The sequence below is a fragment of the Sorex fumeus genome, unplaced genomic scaffold (genome assembly GCF_029834395.1).
Source record: "Sorex fumeus unplaced genomic scaffold, SorFum_2.1 ptg000007l, whole genome shotgun sequence".
Classification (NCBI taxonomy): domain Eukaryota; kingdom Metazoa; phylum Chordata; class Mammalia; order Eulipotyphla; family Soricidae; genus Sorex; species Sorex fumeus.
Genome location: NW_026606064.1, coordinates 45,987,295 through 46,001,705, shown reverse-complemented (window position 1 = coordinate 46,001,705; position 14,411 = coordinate 45,987,295).

The window sequence follows — 14,411 nt, the reverse complement described above, 5'->3', positions numbered from 1 at the left end:
TCAGTGGAGGGATCCTTTCCAAACTGAACAGCATCTCATTTGGCTGGGAGTGACGGACTTTGCAAATGGAACCTCATCAGGGAAGGTGTTGAGGAAATGTTTGCTAGACTATAAGCTCCAGAAGGGTTTGGAATGTCTGCCTTTCCCACTGTTGTCTCCCCAACTTCTCTAGCTTGACACATTGTGGTAAGCAATAAATATTTGTACCATGAATGCATGAATGAGCCAAGAGCCAAGTCTGCCTTCCCTTTTTAAAAAATGCCTTTCCCACCTACCCTCTCACTTTCTGACTCTTCCTTGTCCAAAGCTATGAGCTAATACCTACCTCAATGGGGGTGGTATTGAAGATCAAAGGCGATCATAAATATGAAGGCACTTACTATACTATAAAATGCTCTATAAATATGAGTAGCTGCTATTCACTGCTTCTTCCCTTCCAGGGAGTGTTGGAGAAGTGCTGGCTGCTGTGATGACCTGGTTGGGGTTCAGATGCCCTCAGGACCTACTTATGCTCCTGTCAGTGCAGGAATAAAAAAAAAATGGAAGACTCAAACATTCTCAATTTACCATTCTTTAGAAGTTTCGTGGATTTTAATAAGGACCTTAGAGATTCCTTCCTTTGCAACTAGAAAAGAATAATTCAGGTGCAGTAATTAGAGTTCCTGCAGTCCCTGCTCGGGTGGACCCTGCCTAATGAGGGTTTTCTTTTTTCCTGTTTAGACCGTCCCAAAGGGAGCTCTTATTAGCGGGGAAAAAAGCTGCAGTCATGGTGGGCTGTAGCTTGCATTAGTGGATTCTCCAGAGACCCAGCACCAACAGAATGTGTGTATAAATAAATATGGAAAGAGGCTCCCCACAGTACACAGTGGGGGTCAGGCAGGATGGCGGGTTGATGGAACCTCAAAGGAGAGAGGGCTGTTCTGTTGGGGAACCTGAGTGATTTGCAGGCCAGGCTCTAGACCAATAGTACAATGGGTAGAGAACTTGCCTTGCAGCCACTTCTGTGTTCCACCGCAGTCCCCCCAAGCTGTCCAGTAGTGATCCCTGAGCACAGAGCCTGGAGTAATCCCCGAACATTGCCGGGTGGAATCAAAACTAACAAACAAAACCCCCAAAAGAGTGATTTGCTCGATAGGCTGCACAGAGGTGCCTCTTGGAGCACATATTTCTCTTGTCTGAGCCTGAGAGACTGAAAATGGGACTCTGGGAGGGCAGGGAGCTGATTCTCTGGCTCAGGAATCCCCTGAATTGATAAGCTGTCACTCACTGCCAGGGTTAGCACCCAGCAGCCTGGGGAGATGGGAGGAAACCAGATGGTCTCGGGAGGTGGCGCCAGAACCCTGGGGCCTGACTTGACCTCCTCTTGTCAGAGCTGGCAGCTCCACATTTCGTGCATGCTCACAAGTCTCCAGCCCTGGCGCGAGCTTGGCAACATCACCTAGAACTTTGGGAAATGGAAGTGGGGATGCAGGGAAAGAGGAAAATACTCTCCACCCTACTCCTTAAAAACATCCGGAATTGCGCCACGGGTGCAGATGGAGTCGGATTTCAGGTTGCCTCAGGCCAGGCTCTGCCTGGAGGACACTCCCTGCAGTGCTCAGCTCACCTACTGGGGAGATGCCAAGTGGGTAGCGGATCACTGTGCTCTCCCTGAGGTGGGGATCCGTTCCCAGGCACCTTCCGCCCGCTGCTTTGAACTCTGGAAGAGCACGCAGCAGCGCGGGGCTTTCTTGCACCGGGTTCGGCCCCTGGAGGTTGAGAGGGCGTGGTGGGAGCGTTGGCGGGGACCTGGCTAGAGGGGTTCTGGTTCTTCTGTGAATGTCTGTCTTGTCCCTCCAGATCTTCTGCTCTTCCACCAGGCTGCGGGTGGCATTGCTTTCGTTCAGACGAACCTGTGCGGGCCAGCACATGGCCGTGCAAAGCCAGACGTTCTCACAATTAGGTCACTTTTATGAGAAATGACCTATCGGGTTCATTTCTGTATGAAAGATGGGTAGCGAGGGTCCTTCCTGTGGAGGATCTGGGAGTGTGTATGTGTGTGTGTGTGTGAGTGTGTGTCCTGTATGCTGTAGGAGTTAGCTTCTGCAGTAATAATTGGGTTCATTTTTGCATGAAAGATGGGTAGCCGAGGGTCCTTCTTTTGGTGGATCTAGGAGTGTGTGTGTGTGTGTGTGTGTGTGTGTGTGTGTGTGTGTGTGTGTATGGTATGCTGTAGGAGTTAGCTTCTGCAGTAATAATCTGGAATGTTCCATCCAAGAAAGGTTAGTTTGCCTGTGAAAGGCCAGGACAAGGACTCCATCCATACTCCTAAAGGTGCTATATTAGTGTTTTAAATTTCATTACCTAAATCTCACCAGGTCCTTTAGAAATGATTCTTGTGGGTTGTTTTCTTTTCAGTAAAATAATAGGAGCTAAACACATGACTTGGAAGATAATATAAGCTCCACCATCCTTGCCTAAAGTAGACAGAGAAATCCAGCAAACAAAGACCCTGCTCCTTTCGAAAAGAGGCCTAGTACTGCCCTCTATTTGATCCTGGGTCTTCTCCATTTAGTGAAGGACCGACTCTTCCTGCCCTCAGAGAGTGGATGCCCTATGAACCCTTTGTTCAAGGATCTTAGAACAGACAGTGGGACTTTACCAGAGATCATCAGCAAAATCCCTGTAAGGGCTGTGAGCTTGTTGATAGCAATATTACATAGTGGCAGTATTTCTCCAGAGACTTCTTTTCTTTAACTATTCTATCTGGGAGCAAGTGGGGGTGGGGGGGAACATGCATTCCATCTACTTCTAGAGATGGAGGCCAAGCCACTGATGTCTATGAAAGGATGGGCAAGGTCTAGAGAGATGGTACAGGGGTTTGGTCAGCTTGCTTTGCTCATGACTGACTCTTGTTTGATCCCTGATAAAGCATATAGTCCCCTCACGACCAGGAGTCATTACTGGGCACAGTGTCAGTAGTGTAAACTAAGCCAGGTGTGACCCCAAGACTGAAACAAATAAAAATAATGGGCAAGTTTGTGTTCCATGTGATCAACCCAAGTTTGACCCCTAACACTATAAAGACTCCCAAGCATAGAACCAGGAGTAGCTCTGAACAGCTCTAGTCATAGCCCAACCCCATGTCATTCCTCCCAAATCCTAAAGAATTGGCAAGTGCGGGATGAGGAGGCACAGACTAAGGGTGGAGTGCTGGCTTTAGGAAGAGTCTAATTATTAAAACAAATGCCTGCCACTCCACTAGCTTACATGTGGTGAGCACTTAGCAGATTCTGACATTTCCTATGTACAGCATCTTTCATCCTCAGAAAGCATCCAGCAGACTCTAAAACAAGACAGATTAGACTTCATTCTTGCCACACACACAAGGAATCTGAGCCCAGAAAGCTTGGAGACTCCCTCAAAGTCAATTGCAAGTCTCAGTTCTCAGCCCAGCCTTCATGATTCTTAGGCCAAGATTTGAGATTCATGCCATCATCTTCCAGTAAGCTTTCCCCAAACATGCATATTTATGCTGAATATATAATTCCCCTCCTGAAATCGATTACCCACACTGCCTACATCTTCACACTTATTTTGTGCCCCGTATGGGGCTAAACGTGGAAACTGTAGAAAGAACTCTAACTTTGGAAGAGTGGCAGTCAGTTGCCCCCAAATACACCGCTCTAGCATAAGGACTATTTTGAGCTGAAGACACTTGAAAAGCTGCAAATGTAATAATCTGAAATGATCTGATCTATTTGCTCCTAAAAACAGGAGAAAAAGAAGTTAACACCGGTGGTGGGACCAGTGTTGGATTATTGTATGCCTATAACCCAACTATGAATGGCTTTATAAATCATGGTGTCTTGATGAAAAAAAAAAATAATAGGAGATGACTTCCAGATGAAATGACCCTCTTATACTAGGATAATAGAAATATTCTTATCACCAAGGAGGAGGCAGTGAGGTTGAGAGTCCTATTTAAAACTATTTTCTATTAACCTCCTTCTACTGTAGTACTATAGCACTTTTGTCCCTTTGTTCATCAATTTGCTTGAGCGATAGCACAGCGGTAGGGCGTTTGCCTTGCACGCAGCCAACATGACCGACCCGAGTTCGGTTCCTCTGCCCCTCTCGGAGAGCCCGGCAAGCTACCGAGAGTATCTCTCCCGCACGACAGAGCCTGGCAAGCTCCCCGTGACGTATTCGATATGCCAGACACAGTAACAACAAAGTCTCCAATGGAGACGTTACTGGGCCTGCTCAAGCAAATCAATGAACAATGAGAGGGCCTTTACTTTTACTTACTTGCTCGAGCGGGCACCAGTAACATCTCCATTGTGAGATTTGTTGTTACTGATTTGGGCATCTCGAATACGCCATGGGGAGCTTGTCAGGCTCTGCCGTGCAGTCGGGATACTCTTGGTAACTTGCCGGGCTCTCTGAGAGGGACAGAGGAAAGGAACTCAAGTGCAAGGCAAATGCCCTACCCACTGTGCTATCACTCCAGCCCACCTGCTTCTACATGTTTTAAAAATTGTTTTCAAATTCATACCTTTTTATTCAAATCAATCCAAAAGTTTTTAGATTTTTTTCACCTCCTTGTGTATCAGTTTCTTCATTTGCCCCCCTCCCCCATAACATAAAATTTAAGTAGGGGACTAGAGAAAGAGATAGTACAGGAGTAGGGTTCTTACCTTGCATGTGGTAGACCTGGTTTTAATCTCCAGTATCCATATAGATCTCCAAGCATGCCAAGAGTGACTCCTGAGTGCAGAGCTAGGAGTAAACCCTGAACACCTCCCACTTTCTCCAAACAACAAAAGAGATTAAGCCCTTAGATTGAAATAATTTACATTATTTAACAAACAAATAAAACAGACCTTGTCCTGTTTATTTGTTTTACATCAGTTAAATTCTCAGGTTGTCCCTGCCACAGAGGTGGAGGGGGATGGGGGGGGCGGGGGAGGGTGGGAGGGATACTGGGATTTGTGGTGGTGGAAAATGGGCACTGGTGGAGGGATGGGTACTTAATCATTCTATAATTAAAACCCAAGCACAAAAATTTGTAAGTCTACAACTGTACCTCATGGTTTGTCACTAATAAAAATTAAATTAAAAAAAATTCTCAGGCTGTCAAAGACTTCAGAGCAAAGAAGCCACGTTTTGTGCCCCCTATACCTCCATATAACAAATATTTAGAGTCAGATTAACGTATACTGTTTGATACAAAAAAGTGCTTCTTGGGGGCTGGAGTGATAGTACAGTGGGTAGGGCATCTGCTTTGCACGCAGCCAACCTGGGTTTGATTCTCAGCATCCCATATGGTTCCCTGAGCACCGCCAGGAGTAATTCCTGAGTGCAAAGCCAGGAGTAATTCCTGAGTGCAAAGCCAGGAGTAACCCCTGTGTATCGCCGAGTGTGACCCCTCCCCCTGCAAAAATAAAGTAAAAAAATATTTTAAAAAGTGCTTCTTACAGAAACTACATTGACCCATGTTGGAACATCTTCATGTATGTTTGTGGAATAAAAATATAACTTGTGTCAATGAAACAGAAGAGTAGAGAGAAAGAAATGGCTGTTTCTCTGCTCATCAAAGATTTCTAAGCTTTATTCATAATGGAAATTTTAAAGCATGGCCAATATCTGTGTGTATAAAATGCCTTTTGATGTTTTATTCCTCTCTTGTTACAACTATTTCATGTCAGTGAATTTATTCTAAAGGACTTGGAGGTAAAAAAGATTGATGCTAAGCATGTTTATAATGGTATAATATATCATAGTGTAATTTATGTATCTTAGTATAATTTATCATAGCAAAAAGGGGAAATAATTTTAAGGTCCACTGACTGAGAACTGCACTACCAGAATGATGGTCAATTTGTCTGGTGGAGTATTCTGCAGCGGTGAAAAGTCACCTGTCTGAGCATGTGGGAATAAATGCACATGGTAGGATTATAAAGAAGAAAAGAGCAAATTCTAAAAGGGCTATGTTCAAGAAGATCCAAAAGTTTCAAGTACACAAGTTTGTATTCCTCTCTAAAATAATAACTAGATTCTCCCCAGGGCACAGCTAACCTTTATTTTCTATTTCCAATTTTTCAAAGGTTCAGTTCTGTTTTTCCCTCTCTTTGTCCTTATTCTCTTTTTAAAAGGTATTCTTGCCAGGTATTCAGGGACCTTAGAGCATTTGTGGATATCTGAAGCCTTTATTATGAGTTTTTCTTTTCAGCACACACAGGATACAGGTCTGGATCTATGGATCTATGACTGAAAGGGGATAGTAAGGAGTCCAGGGAACATTCTCTTGCAGGGAACAGTAATTAAAAAACAAAATCCAAACAAACAACATGCTAGTTATCTAGCATGCAGTTGGACCTAAACATCACAGCACCTTCATGGGTGGGGTTGGAGGTGGGCTGGCAGTGAGGGGAGGGAAGTCTGGCCTCCTTTCCCTGTTGGAGATGTCAGCAACTCCAGGAAAAGCGTCTGAGCAAGGGGGAGCTCTTGGGAAGGGGATGGCTTAGAAGTGATAATGGATGATGGTAGCTCTTCTTTCTCAGCAGAGGAGACCAGGACTAGGCATGACTCAAGCTCCACAGGAAGTCAATTTCACTCTACAGGAGTTAATCAAAAAGTATTGTAGGGTGACTGTCTTCTTGCCCTTTTGAAGTTGAGAAAACCCTACTTGGTGTGGGCCTGACCAAGGTCTGCAAATGAGGAAAAAGAGGCATGTGTTGGTTGTTGGTAGAAATCTTCACCCTATGTACAGTGTATTTGTATGTTTGTAGTGGGGTTTCTATTGGCCAGAAAGTCTTGCCAGCTTAACTGAGTTCTTGAGCCCAGAGCCTGCTTTATTCATCAGCAGCCAGCTGTGTCTGGGACAAAGTAAGTGTTCACTAGTTTGTTTGGTGATGGATTTATAAATTGTGGGTAGGAATCAAAGTGCTTGAAGGCTATTCTTTTTCATCTGTTGAAGGGAAAAATGCTTTAGAAGATCTGAATCAGGCTATGGCTGGTCTGTGTGTTTAATAAACCAAGGGTTTGGTTTGACCAAGTTTGAGTCTGGTCTCACCTTTCTGCTGTGAATTAGGGACTAATCGCTCTTAGTCATTTGCAAATATAAACCTTTGGTACTTTTGTCAAGGGACTTTGAAATTTCAACAGTCTTTTGCTCAGGTTTTTTTTTCTTTTTTGTCATTTTGTTGAAATGATCCTTTCATTCATCTAATTCCACTTGATCTTCCACTCTGTTGTATAGAATGAGGATCTGAGAGAACAAGAGATAACATTGGTGCTAGGAGCACACCAGGGACCAATAGGACAGTGGATTAACACTCCAATTGCCCTGAATGCTTTTGTGGGTTTTCTAAAAACAAAGTCTTCATAAGACCTCTTTCAAGCACATTTCTCTTCTTTGGACACATACAGTATTCTTCTCGTTCTCTTCCCTTGAGTAAATTTATTTCAAGAAATGTATCCTGCTTCACCAAAAACACCAATCAAACAAAACAAACTCAAAGCCTTCAACAAGAAGAGAGTGGATGTTAAAGACCAACAGTGAGACACAGACTTTTTTTCCATATAAGGGAAGGGTCATCTCAATCTGTTTCTTTTTATTATATTGTATTAAACGGTCTTAATTTTCTTATTTATGTAGGTCAAAATGATTATTTTCTGATTATTCTACCAGCCATTTCTAAAATTTTGTTGGAATGTGAAATATAAAATAAATTTGTCATGTTTATAAGGAGGCTGGGATTTGGAGGGAAACTGGGGATATTGGTGGAGGGAAGGTCACACTGGTAGTGTTGTAACACTAAATGCTTGAAACTGTATAATAAACAATTTTGTAAATTGCAGTGTTTCTAATTAAAATTAATATAAAGGGGGGGGTGGCTAGAGCGACAGTATAGCAGGTAGGGTGTTTGCCTTGCAAGTGGCCAACATGGGTTTGATCCCCTGCATACCATATGGTTCCCCGAGCACCACTGGAACTAATTCCTGACTGCAGAGCCAGGAGTAATCCCTGAGTATTGCTGGGCATGACCCCAAAAGAAAAAAGATATAAAACTGAATAAAATTAATTAAAAAAATTTAAAAAGAGCTATCAGCTTGTTTAGTTTTTGATGTCCTTTCATTACACTGACTGACTCCATTGTGTTACTAAATGGGGTATAAATGTACTCACTGAGAAAAAGGACAAAAACAAAAGAATAAGGATAAAAATGAATTGCAATTTTGAGACTTATGAGTAAGTCTCATAAGAGACAAATACAGCTAAGACTTTGTTCAATAACTTTTTCTGAGGGGAAGAATGAAATTTAGAACAAAGTTTAGATGCTGCCTTTGTGGTCTTTCTTTTCTAGAGAATTGGTCATAGTACCTTTACTTGCTCTTCTACTGAAGACATTTTTTTTTTCTGAAAAATCCTGTAACTCTTCCAGAATTTATGGCTTCTGTTAGAGTGACACAATGGGAGCCCAATAGGGTCTGGTATAGGATTTGGGGAGAAGACAAATAGGAACCTCAAGGTACACATGTCCAGACTAGCCCGGTAGAGTGGAGATAGGGTTTCAAGTGAGGTCCTGTCTAGGATATAGTGTGTTTGCTTTCAGTGCACAGAACTATCTCTTGGTACTGTGGGGCATCATTCAATGTGGTACTAGCCTTTCTGAAACTACCTTCTGCTGCTCAGGGGAAAATAACCAGCAGTGGAAAGGAACAATTGTCTTTGAGGTCCAAGGGGTCCCCTAGGATATTTTTCCAGTTTCTAGTCTGTTTGTACTTTCTTGCCCGAATGTATCCAATTAAACTTGAGAGGCCCATGTATCCAGGTCCAGCAATAAAACTTGGAGGCCCATGTATCCAGGTTCAGCAATAGAAATGACTGAGACTGGCTCTGCTGTGGTCAAGCAAAAACATTGGACAAAGTAAAAGTCACCAAGCCAACGAAAAAACATAACTACACCAAATCAAGCTTCCTAACACTTTTAATGTGTGATCACCAACCCAGAGGCTAATACTCAATAACAATGAAGAATGCCAAGACTGTGAGTGGGCTCTCATCTCTATCACCCATTGAGCTTTGTAGATCACGTTAATTCCGTATCCAGGAGACCCTTGAAGGCTAGAAGGAAGAGCACCACCAATGAACTGCTTGAGTGAGAAGACCCCTCCCCCCCCTTACCCTTGCCCAGGCCTTGAATTCTTTTCCTTTCACGCAGAAAGGTAACTTGGGAAGAGAGGAATTCATGACTCTGAATAGAACAACAGTGAACATTTAATGCCACCATAGTTTGATTCTTTTTAAACACCAGATTCTTTTTTTTTTTTTTGACAACATTTTACACCTCATATGCCACAAAAAGTCAGAGATCGTAGCCAGCAAACAATGTCTTCACACTGGAAATGGCACACATTTTTAATGAATTCATGTCACCAGTCTGTGAGAACTATGACTTTCTTTTCTGGACTGTTCTCCAGGTAGCCTGCTCATATTTATCATGATCAAGCCAACAGCTAACTTTTATATAGTTATATAAAGACCCATACACAAAAATCAGCCTGTTCGCAAATAGGCTGTTGGGACCTGCCCAAGTACAGAATCACTGAGTTTCTGACTATAATAAATGAATTTTATTTTAAAAATGTTAACAAGAAACAGTTGTAAACTAAGAACTTCATTTTTCAAATGGCACCAATCTTTTATCCAGTTAAAGGATGAATTTAAAACAATGACAAATACTACCACTGATTTTTAAAAAAAAAATCAAGATTTTACAAACTTGTTTGTAAATTTGCTGTTTCTGACACAATCAATGTACTTGGGCAGGCCTTGTCTCTACTTTTCAAATGGGCCCATTTCTACAGATAAGCATTTTATATATACATACATACATTACTAGAACTGAGGGAGCCACAAAGATCATTTAGCACAATGTCCTCATTTTAGAGATTAGAAGACCGAGTTCCAGAGAAGTTAGGTAACCATTCAAGGCCACAGGACAATTTTCCAAACTGGACCAGAACTCAGGTTTTCCATTCTATGCTCTTGCACCATGTCACATACCTTCTGTACACATGCATCCCTCTACATCCTGTGTACACACGTCAGTATAGGTGTGATATGTGTTCACATACACACACACACACACACTGGGTATGACTGTACCACCTGGGAAGGTCCAAGATACTGGACTTAAGTCCCAGTTCTGCTATAAAACTGCTCTATGAAGTTGGGCCAATCATGATCTGGACTTCAGCTAAATCATCTACAAATGATTATTCCCAGCTCCTAGACAGAGCATTACATTTGCCAAAGCACTTCCCATCAATTATGTCATTTTCTCTTCATACTCCTTCAGAAGGGCAGCAGTTACAACCCCCAGTCTTTCACCCGGGAGTCTGAGGCCCAGCAAGCTGAAGCGATTTGCCCAACATTTCCCAGAGAGTGAGAAACCAGGCCTAGTGACAGGGTTCCCAACCCCCAGCTCAAGGCTTTTTCTCCTAGCTGCCTCTCAAATGAGACTACTGACCCCAGCCCCTCCCTGTCTCCCAGGGATTCAGTGAGGGGACAAGATGCCTTAAGAATTACAGATTCCAAGAGTCACTAAAGTGCTTTGGTTTCTCTAGAAGAAACAGGTACTATATATATCCAAGGTAGGAAACTCTAGTTGCTTTTCCAAACCTCCTTCAGTAGCACTGGAGGTGGCTGAATAATGTAGGGACTTAGTACTGTCCACATTTTTTCCCCAGAAATTCAGTGTTAAACCAGCAGTGAGAAACCAGTGCCTCTTCCACCAGGCCCACAGAGGCGGATTTTCATGTTCATTGTCATAAAATTCAAAATGAAGGGACCTTTGACCCCCTTAGTGAATTGCCATAGAAAAGCTTAGATTTTGAACTAAGACTAAATCGAAGACTGGACCCTAATCTTAGTTATTCTGACTTGTTTATCTTTCCCCTTCAGGGCCCACGTCTCCACTAACAGACCTCACTAGAGTGAGGGTGGAGAGTGCCACAGACAGACCCACAAACTTACACTTCAATGCATAGACTTGTATAGCATTTCCAAACATGATGTACAAATAAATTATAAAACACAATCAATGTTATAAAAGAATATCCTGAGTTTACAAATAAATTATAACTTCATCAATCGAGTATGATGGTGTGTGAGACACTCATTATCATCACAGAGAAGGAAGAAATAAGCCTTTTCAAGCTGAAGGTTGAATTTCTAAGACTACATAAAATAGTTGTCTGAGTGCCAGTACTTCAGCACTCACTCCTACACACATGGGTACTGGGAACATTATGGAGAGAAGATTAATCATATGCAACAAAAGCTTGATATTGCCTCAAATATACTCCTTTTCCAACAGTATAACATCATCTCTGGTTCTGTGTAGGGCCACCCAAAAGCAGGAAATTTTGTTTAGGAATGGATAAAGTAGCTTACAAGTTTATTCTTTTCTTTTTTTAGATGAGCTTGAGTTACAAGATTGTCTTCTGGATTGAAATTACACTTTTAACCTGGAAATAATGAGCAGCCTAAATTTTTTGTTAAAAAAATATTTTTTGGTCAAATATTGCCAAGTGACATAGTGTATGTGATTTTACCCAAAAATATTGACAGCTGGAAAGGAAAACAACATGATAATACAAAGGAATATTGCATTTCTACCACCTTTCTCTCAACCTTCCCCTCCACAACAGAAAAAAAATAGACTATATTGCCGATGTCTGGGGAAAAGAATCTTTGTTACAGTTTTGTTTGATTGGCACTGAGAAGAGTGGACAATGCTAGCTTTACTCAGGCGCCTGTGTGGCACCCTTGGCTTGGGCCCCTTTTTTATGGAAAGCTGGACCACAGGACTCAGGGGTGCAGGGAACACAGGTGACAGTGGGAACCACACATTCACTTAGCATAATTAGTTCTTCTTAGCACTCTTTACTTATTTCCTACTAGCATGCATTCAGGCTTTCCATAGATGCAGAAAAGAATAATAAGTAAATTCATGATCTTCTGGTTGCAATTTTGACATGGACTTATCTTGAGTCATTTGTTTGACAGCCTGAACTTCTTTTGGAATAAGGAACTTAAAAAAATAAACATTCAATACATCATTATTTTGGAAGCTTGATGACAGATCCCATCACCAAATGAGTTGACGGTTAGCAAATCGAGCATGGCTTATCTTTGTCAGTCCAAGCAACCCAGCTCACATGGTTGTTTTCCAACAGTGACACCTGTGATAAGGTTTATGAGTGAACCACAATTCACGAGCAGCACTAGCATCTAAAGAAAAATGTCTGTCTGTCTGCTCAACAAACAGAAATACAATAACTAGCATGTGGTGTGCATGTGTGTGTCAGATTTGGGGGAACCATCTCCCTGGATGATATTCGTGGCTACACTGCTGCCTTGCAAGGACCAGACTTCAAACCTAAAGCTAATTTATGACAAACTAGGCTGGCCTCCTGCTGGCAGAGCTCTCTGGGCAGGCCTGCATGGCTTTTTATCAAACCAGCTTCCCTCCCCTCCTCAGCTTGGGGTCTCCTGTATGATCCCCACCTGTGTCAACACTACACTGACCTCTGCTTTTGCATCTCAAGTTCCTCGTGTTCGGAATAGCAATTGGAGATAAAACAACAGAAAGAGTGTTCTGCTCTCAAATGTGAAGAGATGAAAGTTAGCAATAGCTTCCCCGTGACGAGAGGGAATTCAAGGACAGGCCCAAAGGTTGCAGCTCTCAGGTGGGGAGGGAAAGCCCAGGACAAAGCAAACTACCACTCCAGCACAGCAGGAGAGCCCATCATGCAATGCGATAGAGATTTATTCCCGGAAAACAATATCATTATTTCCTTTTCTGGATCTGAATGTTGTTCTTTTGCCTCTGTATCCTCAGTAAAGTCTTTGGAGAGGGAGGTATATTTCAGGGAAGGAAGCAGGGATAATTCTCAATACTCTTCATTTTTTCTGGTTTTTCCCTTGTGAGAATAATGAAACAGACATGTATTCTCCCACACTTCTTTTATCTTTCTGAGTTACCTGCCAGCAAAACCAAAAGTTAGGGTATGTCTCAAATCTAATGGTTGTATTATTGGGACTTCCTCAGGGGAGTTAGTGAGACCAGCTTCCTTTGTGCCTAGAGACTATCGCATATGGAGCCAACTCAGAGGCAGTAGCGGAAACTCACACGATTCACTCTCTAATGGGTAACCAATATGTGCTACATGAAGATGCTGACCGCTTACCTACTTTTTTAAAGGGGAGGTAAAAAACAAATCAGAATGGATAGACTCCACGCCAAGCTGGTCTACACCAAGGCCAACAGTGACCTGTGAGATGTTCCATGGTGTTGTTTCTTGGGAAACCCATCTGACTTGGAAAGATAGTGCTTGCTTTTGTTCTGCCCATTTCCTATCTCATATAGCATCTGCCATTCTGTGCAGGAGGTAAGCTGAAGGCTATTCTCTTGGGAAAGATTCCACTGGTTGAAACTTCACATCTCTGCAGATGTTTCAACCCAGTGTCATTCCAGCAAAGACACCAATGCTGGCTTAAGTACATCAGCACACAGTGGTGACTTGGGAACTCAGGCAGACGTCCCAGGGGTAGAAGCTAAGACCACTAGTTAGTAATAAAGTGAAGTTTCTTTCAGCAAATAATAGACTACCTAACCATTGACATCCTAACATTAAAACTTTCCACAAAGTTCTTTCTTCCTAACTAAAAGCAATGTTAAATGGAAAACTCAGTCTTAAAATAAGAACTTCCCTTGGAGTTCAGAAACTTCCAAAATGGTAAGCCCATTTATATTAAGCCCCAAATGTTAAGCACTGAAGCCCATTTGTACAACTTCTGGGACAGAGGAATGTCCAGAGTCAAAGAGCTGCCCAGAAGAAGTAGATTAAGGTTGAGGATCTAGGGGAGCCTCTGCCTCCCAATAGAACCAACACACTGTTGAACAAGGCGAGTCAACGACTTATTCTGGAGCAATAATCCACCCTAGTTTAGCCTATTCAATTCTCAGAGGTGAGAATGATTTCCATGCACAACTTTGCATAGGAATATGCAAAGATGAGCTTGTCATTAATGAATCCATGGGGCTGACTTCTGGTTTCTATTAGTGAAGGATCTGGTTCTAGGAAGTTTATGAAACTTCACTTCCTATTGACTGAACATTGACTGAGCTCCTTGCTTTTAAAGGTAGGCTGAGAGGGTTCATTTTTTTGCAGGCAAATAATAAAAGTGGAGGAGACTGCCTATCCTGGAATAGTACACTACATAGCCCCATACACCTGCATCAGCATAAAGGCTGGAGGCCTGGGTCCAGAGTTATAAGGTAGAAGAATACCCTGCTGCCTGCTGCCATACAATCCCGTCATGACTATGTGCTTTAGTTTCCATCGGCAAAGGC